This window comes from Ambystoma mexicanum, chromosome 3p (genome assembly GCF_040938575.1).
Source record: "Ambystoma mexicanum isolate Mex_15411 chromosome 3p, UKY_AmexF1_1, whole genome shotgun sequence".
Taxonomy (NCBI): Eukaryota; Metazoa; Chordata; class Amphibia; order Caudata; family Ambystomatidae; genus Ambystoma; species Ambystoma mexicanum.
Genome location: NC_090925.1, coordinates 1023486927 through 1023500664, shown reverse-complemented (window position 1 = coordinate 1023500664; position 13738 = coordinate 1023486927).

Here is a 13738-nt window from a genome sequence, read left to right as displayed (position 1 = left end):
TAACACGCGATTACAGGAGGGTATGTGTATTACAGGGGTGCGCAGGAAGTTTCACACGCGATTTCAGCAGGGTACGTGTATTTCTGGTGTGCGGGGAAGTTTAACACGCGATTTCAGCAGGGTACGTGTATTACAGGGGTGCGCGGGAAGTTACACACGCAATTTCAGCAGGGTACGTGTATTTCTGAGGTGCGGGGAAGTTTAACACGCGATTACAGGAGGGTACGTGTATTACAGGGGTGCGCGGGAAGTTCCACACGCGATTTCAGTAGGGTACGTGTATTTCTGGGGTGCGGGGAAGTTCTACACACAATTTCAGCAGGGTACGTGTATTTCTTGGTGCAGGGAAGTTTAACATGCGATTTCAGCAGGGTACGTGTATTACAGGGGTGCGCGGGAAGTTCCACACGCGATTTCAGCAGGGTACGTGTATTTCTGGGTGCGGGGAAGTTTAACACGCGATTACAGGAGGGTACGTGTATCACAGGGGTGCGCAGGAAGTTCCACACGCGATTTCAGCAGGGTACGTGTATTTCTGGTGTGTGGGGAAGTATAACACGCAATTTCAGCAGGGTACGTGTATTACAGGGGTGTTTGGGAAGTTACACACGCAATTTCAGCAGGGTACGTGTATTTCTGGGGTGCGGGGAAGTTTAACATGCAATTTCAGCAGGGTACGTGTATTACAGGGGTGCGCGGGAAGTTCCACACACGATTTCAGAAGGGTACGTGTATTTCTGGGGTGCAGGGAAGTTTAACACGCGATTACAGCAGGGTACGTGTATTACAGGGGTGCGCGGGAAGTTCCACACGCGATTTCAGCAGGGTATGTGTATTTCTGGGGTGCGGGGAAGTTTAACAAACAATTACAGCAGGGTACATGTATTACAGGGGTGCGCGGGAAGTTCCACATGCGATTTCAGCAGGGTACGTGTATTACTGGGGGGCGGGCAAGTTTCACACGTGATAGGCCCTGTGCGAGTGGGGTACGTGTATTTCGGGGGTGCGGGGGAGTCCTACACGTGAATTGGCAGTGTGGGTCCTCCCAGGTGTTCACTCTACACCCTCCACGGCCCCTGCAGGCAGACCACACCACACGGGACTACCCTGCACCCCTGGTCATGTCCGCAGGCAGCCCATCCACCATGGGCATGCCCCCCCCAGCCAAGCCACGTGTCACCTTGCACTAGTGATCACCAACGCATTACCCCCTTGCACCCCCACCCCACAGCAGTGCAGGGAACCTGTCAGCAGGCCCACACTCATGTCCCCTTGCACACCCACCCCCCAGCAGTGCGGGGCACCTGCCAGCAGGCACACACTCATGTCCTCTTGCACCACCACCCCCCAAGCAGTGCAGGGCACCTGCCAGCAGGCCCTCACTCATATCCCACTCATGTCCCCTTGTACCCCCACCTCCAGTACTGAGGGGCACCTGCCAGCAGGCCCCCACTCATGTCCCCTGCACCCCCACCCCCTAGCAGTGCAGGGCACCTGCCAGCAGGCCCCCACTCATGTCCCACTCATGTCCCCTTGCACCCCCACCCCCAGCACTGAGGGGCACCTGCCAACAGGCCCCCACACATGTCCCCTGGCCCTTATGGCCAGCCTCCACATGCCAAAGACCCACCCAAGTATTGTATCCACCCACATAGAAATGCCAATTACATGATACAACCCCAATGGCCTGTATGTAAATGAACACATGTCCGTCATACACACACAATGGGTGCAAGTGAATGTCAAAACCCACATCTTGACATGCATGAAACCAATGAGATGATGCCACAAATGGAAGTATAAAAAAATATATATTAAAGATAACATGAACGTAAATAAAATTAAACACACAACAATGGGAATAACAAAAGAAATGGTCCATGTCCGATAAATTATGAAAATCAAGAAAACATAAGCAAAAGAAATCCAAAAAGAAATGTTGTCCAAAGTCACAGTTCAAAAAATGAAATCCAAGGGAAAATAAAAAGCATTGCTCCATGGTGAACACAAAAAAAATATTAAAAAAGATTAATCCAATGTAAAATGTAAAACTATGTACAATTGAAGAATCCAGGGTCCATGAGCCCAATTTAAGAAATGAAACCTACCAAAAACTACTACCTAATAAAAAAACTATATACAAAATGTGGTCCATTGTCCAAGCGGTACAAAATAAAGAAAAAACCAAAGGAAACCTATTACTAACTAAGTAACTATTTACAAGGGCAGCGGGCAAGTCCAACGGCTCACATGTTGATGTTCCGGGCCAGGACATCATCGAACTCCTGCTCGATGTCCCGGAGGCGGTCCTCTTCCATGGCCCCGAGGGTTCGCAGGGACGATGACATCTGGAACTCCAGGTTCCTGCGAATGGCCTCGGGGCACTCAGCCCGCCTCAGGGCCCTACTCATGGAGTTCTCCGCCCTGACCATCGTGAGCCGTGCCTCTTCCACCCGCTGCCGCTCCTCATCTATTGCATGGCCCAACCGCTGCCACACAGAAGACACTTCCCATCCAGGGTCCTCCTGCCCTCCGGCCGAAGCCTGCCCCTCCGATGATGAAGGCCCCGAGCCATTATGGCTCCCACCTTGTTGCTGCTGCTGCTATGCCACTGCCTGTGGCCTGGCTCCTGCTGCCTGCACATCCACCTCCCGCTGCGGTGCAGTTGTTGAGGTGGCCACCCCTGCTGGACATCCGACTCCCGACTGTGGCAGGGATGTGTCCTCCACCAGCCTGGCCGCAGGGTCAGAGGCAGCTCCACAGGGCACCCAGGTGACACATGGGTTGGAAGATGGCACGGAGGACAACTGGCGCATTGGGGGTGCAGTTGAGGAGGGGGTCGGAACAAGGTCCAAAAAATGGAGGAATCCGGCCCTGGTGAGCTGGACCAGTGGGTCAACGCGGTTAACGAGCCATGCGAGAAGACGTGCAGTCTCCTCATGAAAAGACTGCAGGTCAGCTCGCATGGCACGTTGACGCAACACCACCCCACCCAGGACAGGCTCAACCCGGTACCGGATAGCCACATCTGCAGGGAGAGGAAGGCCAGTTGGTGTAAGCCAATCCCCTCCCTGAGAACGGGTCTGGACGTAGGTATCCCTGCTGGTGCAAGATGATGCAGTCACAGGATCGGGGACAGGATTACACACAGGCACCTCCGCGGCGGCCTGTGCTGCCTCCTGTCCCTGCCCCTGCACTGCACCACTAGCACCAGTGGAATCCCCACCTCCAGACCCCGTCTCTGTCCCTTGCACGGCCTCCTCCTCCACCAAACCCCCGACAAACCTAGATGACTCAGTGCCATCTTCCTCCATCGGGCCCTGTGGGGTCTCAGCTGCCCCTTCGGCTGCCGAGGAGTCCAACTCCAACCTCCGCCTCTTGGACCTCCCCTCGGCAGCTGCGACCTGGGATGCGGCACCGGACTCCTCACTCCACGACGAGATGACAACCTGGGAGGGGAGCCGGGCCTTGCGTCTCTGGCTGGCGGTGCGATCCCTGCAGCTGTGCTCCATAGCACCTTCTCCGCCCTCTTCATCAGTTGACGCTGCAGACAGGGAGAGATAGGAGACAGGCACCAGGGCACTGTACAATGGACTCATACACACATGACAGTTGTACATGTGTGGCATTGTCAAACTTCAGGCATGGCATCACAATCCCCAACACACATGTCATTGCAACTCACACACATGAGCTATTCCACAGCCATATTGTAACAGCCAGCACCATCCATACACATATAACTGCATGAGCAGCCAAAGGTGAGCCAGACATCACATGAAACACAGGGAGTGCACTAGACATGCACACACGCCACCACAATTACATGCATGTGTACACCTCCACCAACTGTTGCAGTGATGAGATTGGCATCCATATCACATCTGGCAATCAGTCTTCTACATATCAGTCTCACATGCATCCATGTTGCATCACTGTTGCACCCATGTCAAATACACACACATGCACATGTACACGGTGCAGATACATGCAGCTGGAACCAACATCCATGTGTGACACCACAACCATGCCAATTTTCATACACAGTAATCCAAACATGTGTGCTCACACATCTGCATTTGGCCTGCATGCTTACCCACACATACACCATCCATGTGTGTCACACATGAAAGGACTTGCATGTGTCAGCCTCACAGCCCTGTACATACACATCCAGACATGGCCCTACAAAACCACATGTACAACCTGCACACTACTGGCACACCACCACACGCACAGCTTCCAATCAGTATGCATGTACACTTACCGCTCGACTCCAGACGGGTCTGCCTCTCAAGGACCTGGACGTTGAGCGCTGGGCTTATGTGTTCCAGGACCCTCATCTGATGTTCCGACAGGTGGCCCTGGCGCCCCTTAGCATCCGCTGCCTTCAAGAGGCGCCGGGCCTTGTTGAGGGTGCTGGACCTGAAGTCCTCCCAGCGCTTCTTGACATGTTGGAAGTCGCGGACTGCCACCCCCTCCATGGTGATGGCAGTCACGATGTCCGTCCAGATCCAAGTCCGTCCTTCCTTGTCGGCGGCCAACCTTCCGAAGAGGACATCATTCTGCCCCAGGACTTGCTCCACCAGGACACCATCTTCGGTGGCAGTGAAGCTGGTGGCCCTCTGCCTCTCTGGCTGGGGGTTGCCAGTGGTGCCAGATGGTGTAGTGCCTGACATGACAACCCCAGAGGCAGGTGTGGGTGGGCAACTGGGTCCTGAGGCTGGGCTGTGGAGCGATGGAATAGCAGTCGGGAGTCTTCGGTTCCAGCAGGGGTGGTCACAGCAACAGCACCCCGGGCTGACGTGCAGGCAGCAAATGGCAGGGAACGTGGGCAGCAGGCAATCAGGCAGCAGCAGATGGCAGGTGGGAGCGTGCTCAGGGCTCTGGGGGGCAGTAATTCAGCATTCTGGGCAGGAGCGTGGTCTTCCGTGTGTGAACGCGTGGCCAGCTTGATACGAAGTGATTTGCCACGTGAAAATTTTGCACGTCAGCGTGTAATTCGAGGAAAGGGCCTTAGTGCGTAAGCGCGTCAGCACACGTACGCGATTTCATTGGACCAAAGGCCCTTAGTGCGTAAGCGCATCTGTGACGTGCGAACCTGGGTGCATGTTACACGTCCAGGAACTGCACGTCCGAGTGTCATTGGAGGATAGGGCCTTAGCGCGTATACGCGGAAGTGACGTTGGACGTGTGGGGCGGTTCAAAAGGTACATGTAGGACGTAATTTCCTTGTACGTGCTTTTCGTGGAGAGCGAGTGGGTGAATTCTGTACTTCTTGTCGGTTCACACGTGATTTACTTCACAGCGTTTCTAGTTCGTACTCCCTGTTACCTCTGACAGCTATTTTCTGATTTTCTGTTGGGCCTGTTTCCTCAAACAGCATTCACTTCTTCTTTTGTCCTGTCTCCTCAGACAGCGTACAATTCTACTTTTGGCGGGGGTGTTGCCAACGCGCACACGTGCATATTTTTCACGCTCTTTTTACAGGCAGACGGTGAGTCACGCATGTATTTACCAACTGGGCTTGCCCCGTGTGTCGCGTACCCCTTCAGAGGTCATTGTAGGCTGTGTGTAACACGCCTATGTTCATTTTTGTTGTTTCTGGGTGCCACAGCGTAGTGCGGGTTCATTTTTCCGCGCATGTGGTCTACGAGGGGTTGCATGCACGTTATTTTCTGGTTTTGGGGTGCCTGTGCGTTGCGTGACCCATCATCTTTCCCCAGGGGTCACATACAGCCTTGCTAGAGCAGTAGGGTATGAATTCCATCTAGTACCCTACCCCTTTGACCCCCAATTGCCCAGGACAATAGTTTACTGCAACTCCCATACGCACAACAACATCAGTGCCATGGTTGGGAGGCGACCAAGCGGTAAGGGTGGCAAAGGTGGCCGAGCCTCAAGAGGTGGGCCTGGTGGGCACGGTATGGGTATGTGGCCGGGATTTGCAGGGTACCCCTAGCCCCCCATGTGTGGTGGACCAGTCAGGGACACCCATGCCCCCCCCATGGTTGAGGGAAACGTGGCTGACACCATCTCTGCTCAGCCATTGTTGGACCGGCCCATTTGTGGCACCTGACCTGGCATAGGGTGACTCCCAGGCTGACTTCCAGGTTGCCAAGTCTAGGCCACGTGCAAGTTGGTGTCACCAGGCTACGTGGATCAGGAGCAGCTCTGTCATCTGCTGCCCCGAGTAGGCAGGGTGGGGAGGCTGCAGGGGCAGCTGCAGCTTCATCCACCCCAGATCTGACTCTCCCAGCCAGGGCAGTGTTGGTCCCAGTCCATCTTGCTAACGTTCCCCCTGACTACGTCACACTTCAGCCAATGCCTGCACCAAGTCCCATGCTCAGTGTGCATTCCCACACTCCAACTACCCAGTCCACCGGTGCTCCTGCCCCTAGTGGCCAGAGCGGCGTAGGCCACTCAGGATCCCCACCACCTTCCAAAAGAAAGAGGAAGAGTGCTTGTCCAGTACAGGCTGATACCCCAGACACGGCTACGCAGTCCGGCACGCCAAGGAAGCCTAGCTTCAATGATGCCGAATGTGATGCACTTGTGCAGGATGTGTCCGCACATGACAGCGAAATGTTGATCACTTCAGGGTGCAAGACCACACCTGCAAGACCACACCTGCTCGACGTCAGACACACTGGCAGACCGTCGCGGACATCATAAGTGCCCTTGGATTTGTGAGGCGCACAGCTGGTGAGTGCTACAAGAGTTGGAATTATTTAAGCGCAGGGCAAAGAAAAAGCTGGCCTCAAGTCATGCCGCTACTCTGGTGACTGGAGGTGGGTCTCCACAAGAGGACATTGAACTCACTGTACATGAGTCTGTTGCTGGGACCTACGTCACAGAGGAACAGATCCAAGGTGTGGGAGAACTGCCAGATTACGAGGCATTGGCCGGTGAGTGCACATGCATGTGTGTGTGATCCATGTGTATGTTGTGTGTGTGAGGAGTTCTGATTGAGTGCCAGGTGAGAGTGTGTGTGCCTGAGTGGTTTGGGTCACCCATGTGCTTCATCCAAAACATTCTGCGCCCCTGGATTTGGGTATTACAGTATCCCTTCTGCACACAGTAGACATTTTGTGCAACATCACGCCAGTTGCCCTTGAAGTGGCATCTTGCAACAACATTGTTCCGTATTTTTCAGTGTTCATTCATTGTTTCAATTCCCACACTTTCACTACGCATTTCTCAGCCCTATTGTCAATCAATATGTGACATGCCTATAGTACATGCCATCTGTGTGATGGCATGCGTCATGTATGTGGATTGGACATGCCGCTAACAGGCCAATGTGTGATGGCACTGCTAGCCAGCATACAACTAATGTGTTGCTCTTCCATCTTGGTGTCATCCGTGTCTGACATTTTCCTCCCCTTCAAACTCAGTGACAGTGCATGCATGGGAGGGTTATAGTCATGTGGGACATGTATCAATCAAGGACTGGTTCTGTAGCTTGTCAGGCCTAATTGTGTGCCATGGTGCTAATGCCTGTTTCCATTTTGTGTCTTTCATGTTTTTGCAGGGGATGACACACTTGATGCTGTTGAGGGTGAGGAGATGGTGCAGACCCAGGAGGGATCTCAGGCACGAACGGGCACCAGTGGGGGATGGGGTGTGGTGGTGGGTGAGAACCCACTCTTGCTGCAAACCGTTCTCTCCAGGGGTGTCTCTGGGTGCACCTCCCCAGACTTCTATTCAGGTGTTGATTCGGATGATGAGACCTATGTGGCTTTGCAGGTAGGTGTTTCTGGAAGGGATTCTGTTCTGTCCGACCCACCTGCACCAGGGGTACAGCCCACTATGGGGATGTCAGTGTTGGTAGGTCCGCCTTTGGTGGTTACGGATGCAGGGCCACACTCCGCAACATCTGATCCTGTTCCTGGGCCAGCAGATCAGAGGGGAAATGCAGTCCTGCAGCCTCAGGCAGTGCCGACACAGCAAGGCACAGTTCGCCTTGCCCCAGACAGGTGTGGTGCCTGCCAACGCGGTTGCCGTACGCCACCAGGCAATACCGCATGGGAGCAATCCATATACGGTATGGCAAACCAACAGGCAGCATCATCTGAGATGATGGCTCAAGCAATGGAGAGGGTGGCCACTTCCATTGTCCCCCCAGAAAGGCAGATGGAGCAACTACAGCAGGCAACAGACTCCATTTGCCAATCACTCAGGGAGGACATGTTGGCGTCCAACAGGGACAGACAGGCGGCCCTGGACACTCTGCGGGAAGCCATTTCTTTAGAGTCTCAGGGCCAGAGGGAAGCCCTGAGGGTAGAAGTCCATCACCTCAGGCAGACTCTTGTGGACCTTGAGCCTTCCACTGTCACGAGGACAGAACAGCTGCTCGAGCGGGTCACATGTACGCTCTCAGCAGAGATGCAGGCAACTCGGGAGGAGGTCTGGGCATCACATCAGGTGGTGCATGGGGATCTCCACACCATATTCCTCCAGAACAAGACCTTCCACACCCGCATGCTAGCTGCCATGGAGGACCAGACTAGGGCTTTGAGTGGGCTGCCTCCCATAGCACCACCACCTCCTGTGGCGGCAGCAGCACAGAGTGATGAGAGCGACCACAGCGATTCTGAATCTCTCACGATAGCGTAGCCGTGCAGGCCATGAGCCCATGCAGGTATTTTTTTTTCGCAACATCCACACAGGTGGCTGTTGGTGTGCACCCTGTCCTCGGACCTCCTGGGTGGCCTCCCCCACCCCCCTGGACCCTGCATGGCCATTTTTGATTTTTGATTTTTGATTTTTTGTTACAGTGTGTTGCCTTGTGCGGCTCCCATGGGCATCCACTGTATTCTGGCTGGGCAAATGCAGGCTTGTCCTGAGTTTGGGTTAGATGCTTTGGTTCGTGAGACACACACCCCTCCTGCTTCCCATTTCCATGGGCTTGCAAAGGGTGTGCCCAAGTGTTCTGACTTGAGTGTCGTGTAGACCGATGAGTCCTCTGTCCCCAAGTGACGCACAGGGGAACTTAATAGAGACCCGCTGTCGACCTTTGAGGCCACAGGTGGGAGATGTCTTCCCAGATCCACGGAGCCTCTGGAACACCGATGCTGCTGTCAAGAAGGAATGGGGTTAAGTACCAGGCAATCACAACACAGTCAGATAAACAAAAAGGATCTAAAATGTCTTACCTATCTGGTGTAAGGGTAACCCAGGTAACCTAGTAGAGAGGTTCGAGACTCAGTTGATGCGGCGGTCCCTGGAATGGTAGAACCGCAGGTTAGCGTGGATGAAGGGATAGCCACCTGTAGGAGAGAGGGCTTGACTTGAATCCCAAGAAGGGAAAGGGCGTAGAAGTTCAGCAAGGTAACCAGGGATGATCCAAAGGCAAGTCGAGGTGAAGTCCAAAGTCCGGCAACAGGACAAACAGTTCCAAGCAAAGGTACAAAAGGGGTGTCCGAGGGAGTCCGAGGTAGAGTTCCGTGATCAAGATAGCAAGGAGCAAGTAGTAACGCCAAACAGGGTCTGAAGCCAGCTGAGAAGCAATGAGTGTTCTGTCTCTCAGACCTTTATACTGTGTGTCTGGGAGTCATGTGACGTCTCTGGATCATGTGACGTCCAACAAGGACACGTGACTCTGGATCACGTGACCGACGTGGTGACGTAACACCGCCCCTTCTGCCATACGCTCTCCAAGGCAATTGCCAATGCAGAAAGGGCTGCAATCGAGCCCGTACACCAAAGCTGGTACGGGGTTTCCGGTTCTTTGGGTTAACCGAATCACCTGAGCCGGGAACCGTGGGAGGGGATGGTGGAGATATGTGAGCAGTGTTCTGATGTGTAGCGAACTGGTGTGCAGAGGATCGTCTAACACCAAGTGACAGTGACTTACACAGTGACGTTGGACACCCATGACATGTGTGGGCAGTCTGTAGTCAATACTGTGTATACATTCCTAGTGCATATTGTTGTAGTATTGTACACTGCATGGTGTATTGATGTGTGCTTGTACATCCATGTCTCCCTCCTAATTTGCAGGTTCATTCCTCATGTCTTCACAAGGCCGTCTACTTTGGAGATGGAGTTCATGTTGTAAGCAGTGCACTTCCAGATTTGTGTGGCACCAACACTGTACAGTTAGAAATGGTCGATGTGCTAGCACCACCAGGTTGTAAGCCTACGTATCCTTTAACTTAGTACTGTCATGTGAATGCTATATTTGGGGGTGGGTAGCTGCATTGTAGTGTGGTAAGTATTTGGTCATGTGTGTTGTCAGTTCTACATTAATGGGAGCATATTGTGTGTGGCCAGTTTCCATTCGGGACACTGTACTTTGTGACACTTGTGTCATGTTTTGGGGATTCCTTTGTTTGCTCTCACATAGTATGACATGCCATGGTGTGTTGGGTGGCGGTGCTCGGGAGGGGTTGGGTGACATGGCACTGTTGTCATGTTGTATCTTGCAAGGGGGTAATGAGTTTAGCAGCATAGAAGTGTGTCTTTTGATGACACAGCATTGGTGATGTTAGTGTGGGTAGGGATGCACACAATGGAACACTTCCAGGTGAACAATCTCAGGCTGGTATGGTTGTGACAGTTGACTGTCACTTGACTCATCATCATTGATAGTCAGCTGGTATGTGCCAGGGCTGTGTGCACTCCACAGGGGTGTGATTTTAGGTGAAGTAATTATCCACCAGCTGCGTACGGGCTGCCTCACCCCATGCCCTTTCCCCTCCCATGCGCAGCGGGCGTGCGTGATGTTGGGGATGTGGGGGCACCACCATGTCCACGGCCAGGCCCCGGCGTGTTGCAACGTTGTGCAGGACACATGCTGCCACTATGATCCTGCACACTAATGGGGGAGCGTATAACAGCTGCCCGCCAGAACGGTCAAGGGAGCGAAAGCGTGACTTGAGCACTCCGAATGTGCACTCCACTATGCCCCGGGTTGCAATGTGGACTGTGTTGTATCTTACCTGGGGTGGCATGGTGGGGTTCCGAATTGGAGTCATCATGTGGGTGCTCAGAGGATAGGCACTGTCCCCTGGGGAGGTGGTGATGGGTATCATTAGTGGGGTTGTGACATTACTCAGTATTTGACATGCATGCATGTGCAGTGGCATTTATACGCACCAAGCAGCCATGTTTCGCCATGCCGCCCAGCTTCTAGGTCTCGGTTTAGGGTTGACATTCTGTAAATGAAACTGTTGTGGGTGGACCCTGGATAGTTGGCATATACTGAGGTGGTGATTGCCTTGGCATCACATACTACCTGGACGTTGATGGAATGCCAGTGCTTGCGGTCTCTATAGATGTGCTCAGATGCCCTGGGGGGACGTAGAGCCACATGGGTGCAATCAATGGCACCTAGCACTTTGGGGAATTGTGCCACCCCATAGAAATCCTGGGCAGCAGCCTGCCTTTGTGCAGGTGTTCTGGGCAGGTACATGTGCCTGCGGACTGATGGGCGTGTAGTGATGATGGCCAAGACCTGGTGTAGGCAGCGAGACTGCGTGGCCTGTGACACCTCCCCCACTATGGCACTTGTCTGCTGAAATGATCCAGTGGCCAAGAAGTGCAGTGCATTAAGGACCTTCTCCAGGGGGCTGAGTGCTTGGGACACAGGGTGGGTGATGTGAGGTCATCCTCCCACTCACTGACCAGGTTGAGTATTATGTGAGGTGGAAACCTGTACCTCCCATACACGTGGTCATCAGGCATCCCAAAAAGGCTGGTTCTGGGTGTAAAAATTCTGGCCCTGACTATCCTCCTCCTCCTCCTGCGGTATCCCACGGCCACTGCTGCTAGGAACGGTATATTCATCCTGGCGTCTGAGCTTGTTTGTTGTTTGCGTGCACTTTTATGATGCGCGGGTCGACGTACGCCTGCTTCCTGCTGGCGTACTTGTTTCTGGATTGGCCCGTCTTTTTGGGCGCATGCCTTAGCCACGTTCGATTCCATGAATACGTGTTGTAGGCAAGCGTGTGAAACTTCCCGCGCACCCCAGTAATACACGTACCCCGCTCGGCCAGGCCCAATCGCGTGTGAAACTTCACGCAAACCCCTGAAATCCACGTACCCGGGCCAATCGCTTGTGACACTTCCCGTGCACCCCAGTAATACACGTACACCGCTCACCCAGGCCCGATTGCGTGTGAAACTTCCTGTGCACCCCTGCAATACACGTACCCCGCTCCCCCAGGCCCGATCGCGTGTAGAACTTCACGCCCACCCCTGAAATACACGTACCCGCTCCCCCAGGCCCGATCGCGTGTAAAACTTCCCGCGCACACCCGGAACACACGCACACGCTATTTTTCACACAGCGGGTGTTGCTGTTTGTCGCGTACCCCTTTGCACGTCATTTGTTCTAGGGGGCCACAGTATGGGACATTCATCAGAGCTGTATATTTGAGCTTTTTCTTAGTGCACATTTTGGCGCACATTTTTTTCCAGTGCAGGGACGCTACCGCCTGCCTTCGTGTGGTGGACGGGTTTGGGTCTGTGCGCGTCTTTGCCCGTGCACTGGTTTGCCCTATTCGATTCCATGAATACGTGTTGTAGGCGAGCGTGTGGGCGTTCCGCGCACTTGCCTCCTGTACTTCTCCCGTGACGCCCACATTTTCACGAGTTGTTCCCCATTCCGAGTGTTACGCCCCGTGTTCCGCCTACTTTTGTTATGTGCGCCGCGCTATGTGCGCTTTCGCTGTGGCCTTAGTGCACGCCGTTAGATGACCTGTGTGCCGGCGTGCGCCGTACGCTTTTTCAGCGCACATCCCTGATTTTACTTGCGCACGGACTTCCATGAATAGATGTGCGCTGGTTTCCCTGCGATATTCGCACTTGCACTGTGATTTTCACTCTTTCACTGCGAATCACACGTTTTCGCATGCTTGCGCCGACATTTTCAGCGCACATTAATTCCATGAATCGGCCTGAAAATGTCTTTCATTATTTTAGTGTTTATTTCTTGTTTCTTGCTAATCTTCTATCTGTTGGCTTGTTGCAGATTTTTGGGCCAGTTAGATACCTGTTGCTATATTCTAATTGTGTATTTCTACATTTATGCTACTTATCTATCTGTTGGGTTGTTGCAGATTTTTTGTGGCAGTTAGATGCCTGTTGGTGTATTCTAACTATATATTTCTTGTTTGATTTTAGTGGTATTTATTTATCTATTTGCTTGTTGCAGAATCTTGGGGCAGTTAGATACCTGTTGGCGTATTCTAACTGTTTATTTATTGGTACATTTTAGTGGTATTTATTTATCTGTTTGCTTGTTGCAGAATCTTGGGGCAGTTAGATACTTGTTGGCGTATTCTAACTGTGCATAGTTTTGAAGTTGAAGTTTGCTTATGTTCATACACAGATTCCATATTAAATTTTGGTTTTAAGAATATTAAGTAAGCGTTCACAAGATTTCCTGGTAATCTCTGTTTTACAGTAATGGTAGTATCATTACATCCATAATTATTATTTATATATGCAGGGTAGTGACCAGCATTGGTTGTTGCTCCTGCATGGTAGATTATACCTATTATTGTGAAGGTGTTCTTACCAAGTGATACTTGACCATGTGTGAATTTAGTCAGCTTACAGTTGTTTTTGGTACCATCTGCATTGTAACGTAAAAGCATCACTATTATGTATTTACTATGTGTCTGTATTTGTATGGGTGAGCGATTATCTGAATTGCTGGTAGTACATAATCTGCCATGGTTTGCAAGTTGCTGAAATGGAATGGATTAACAGTTAGTTATGGATACAT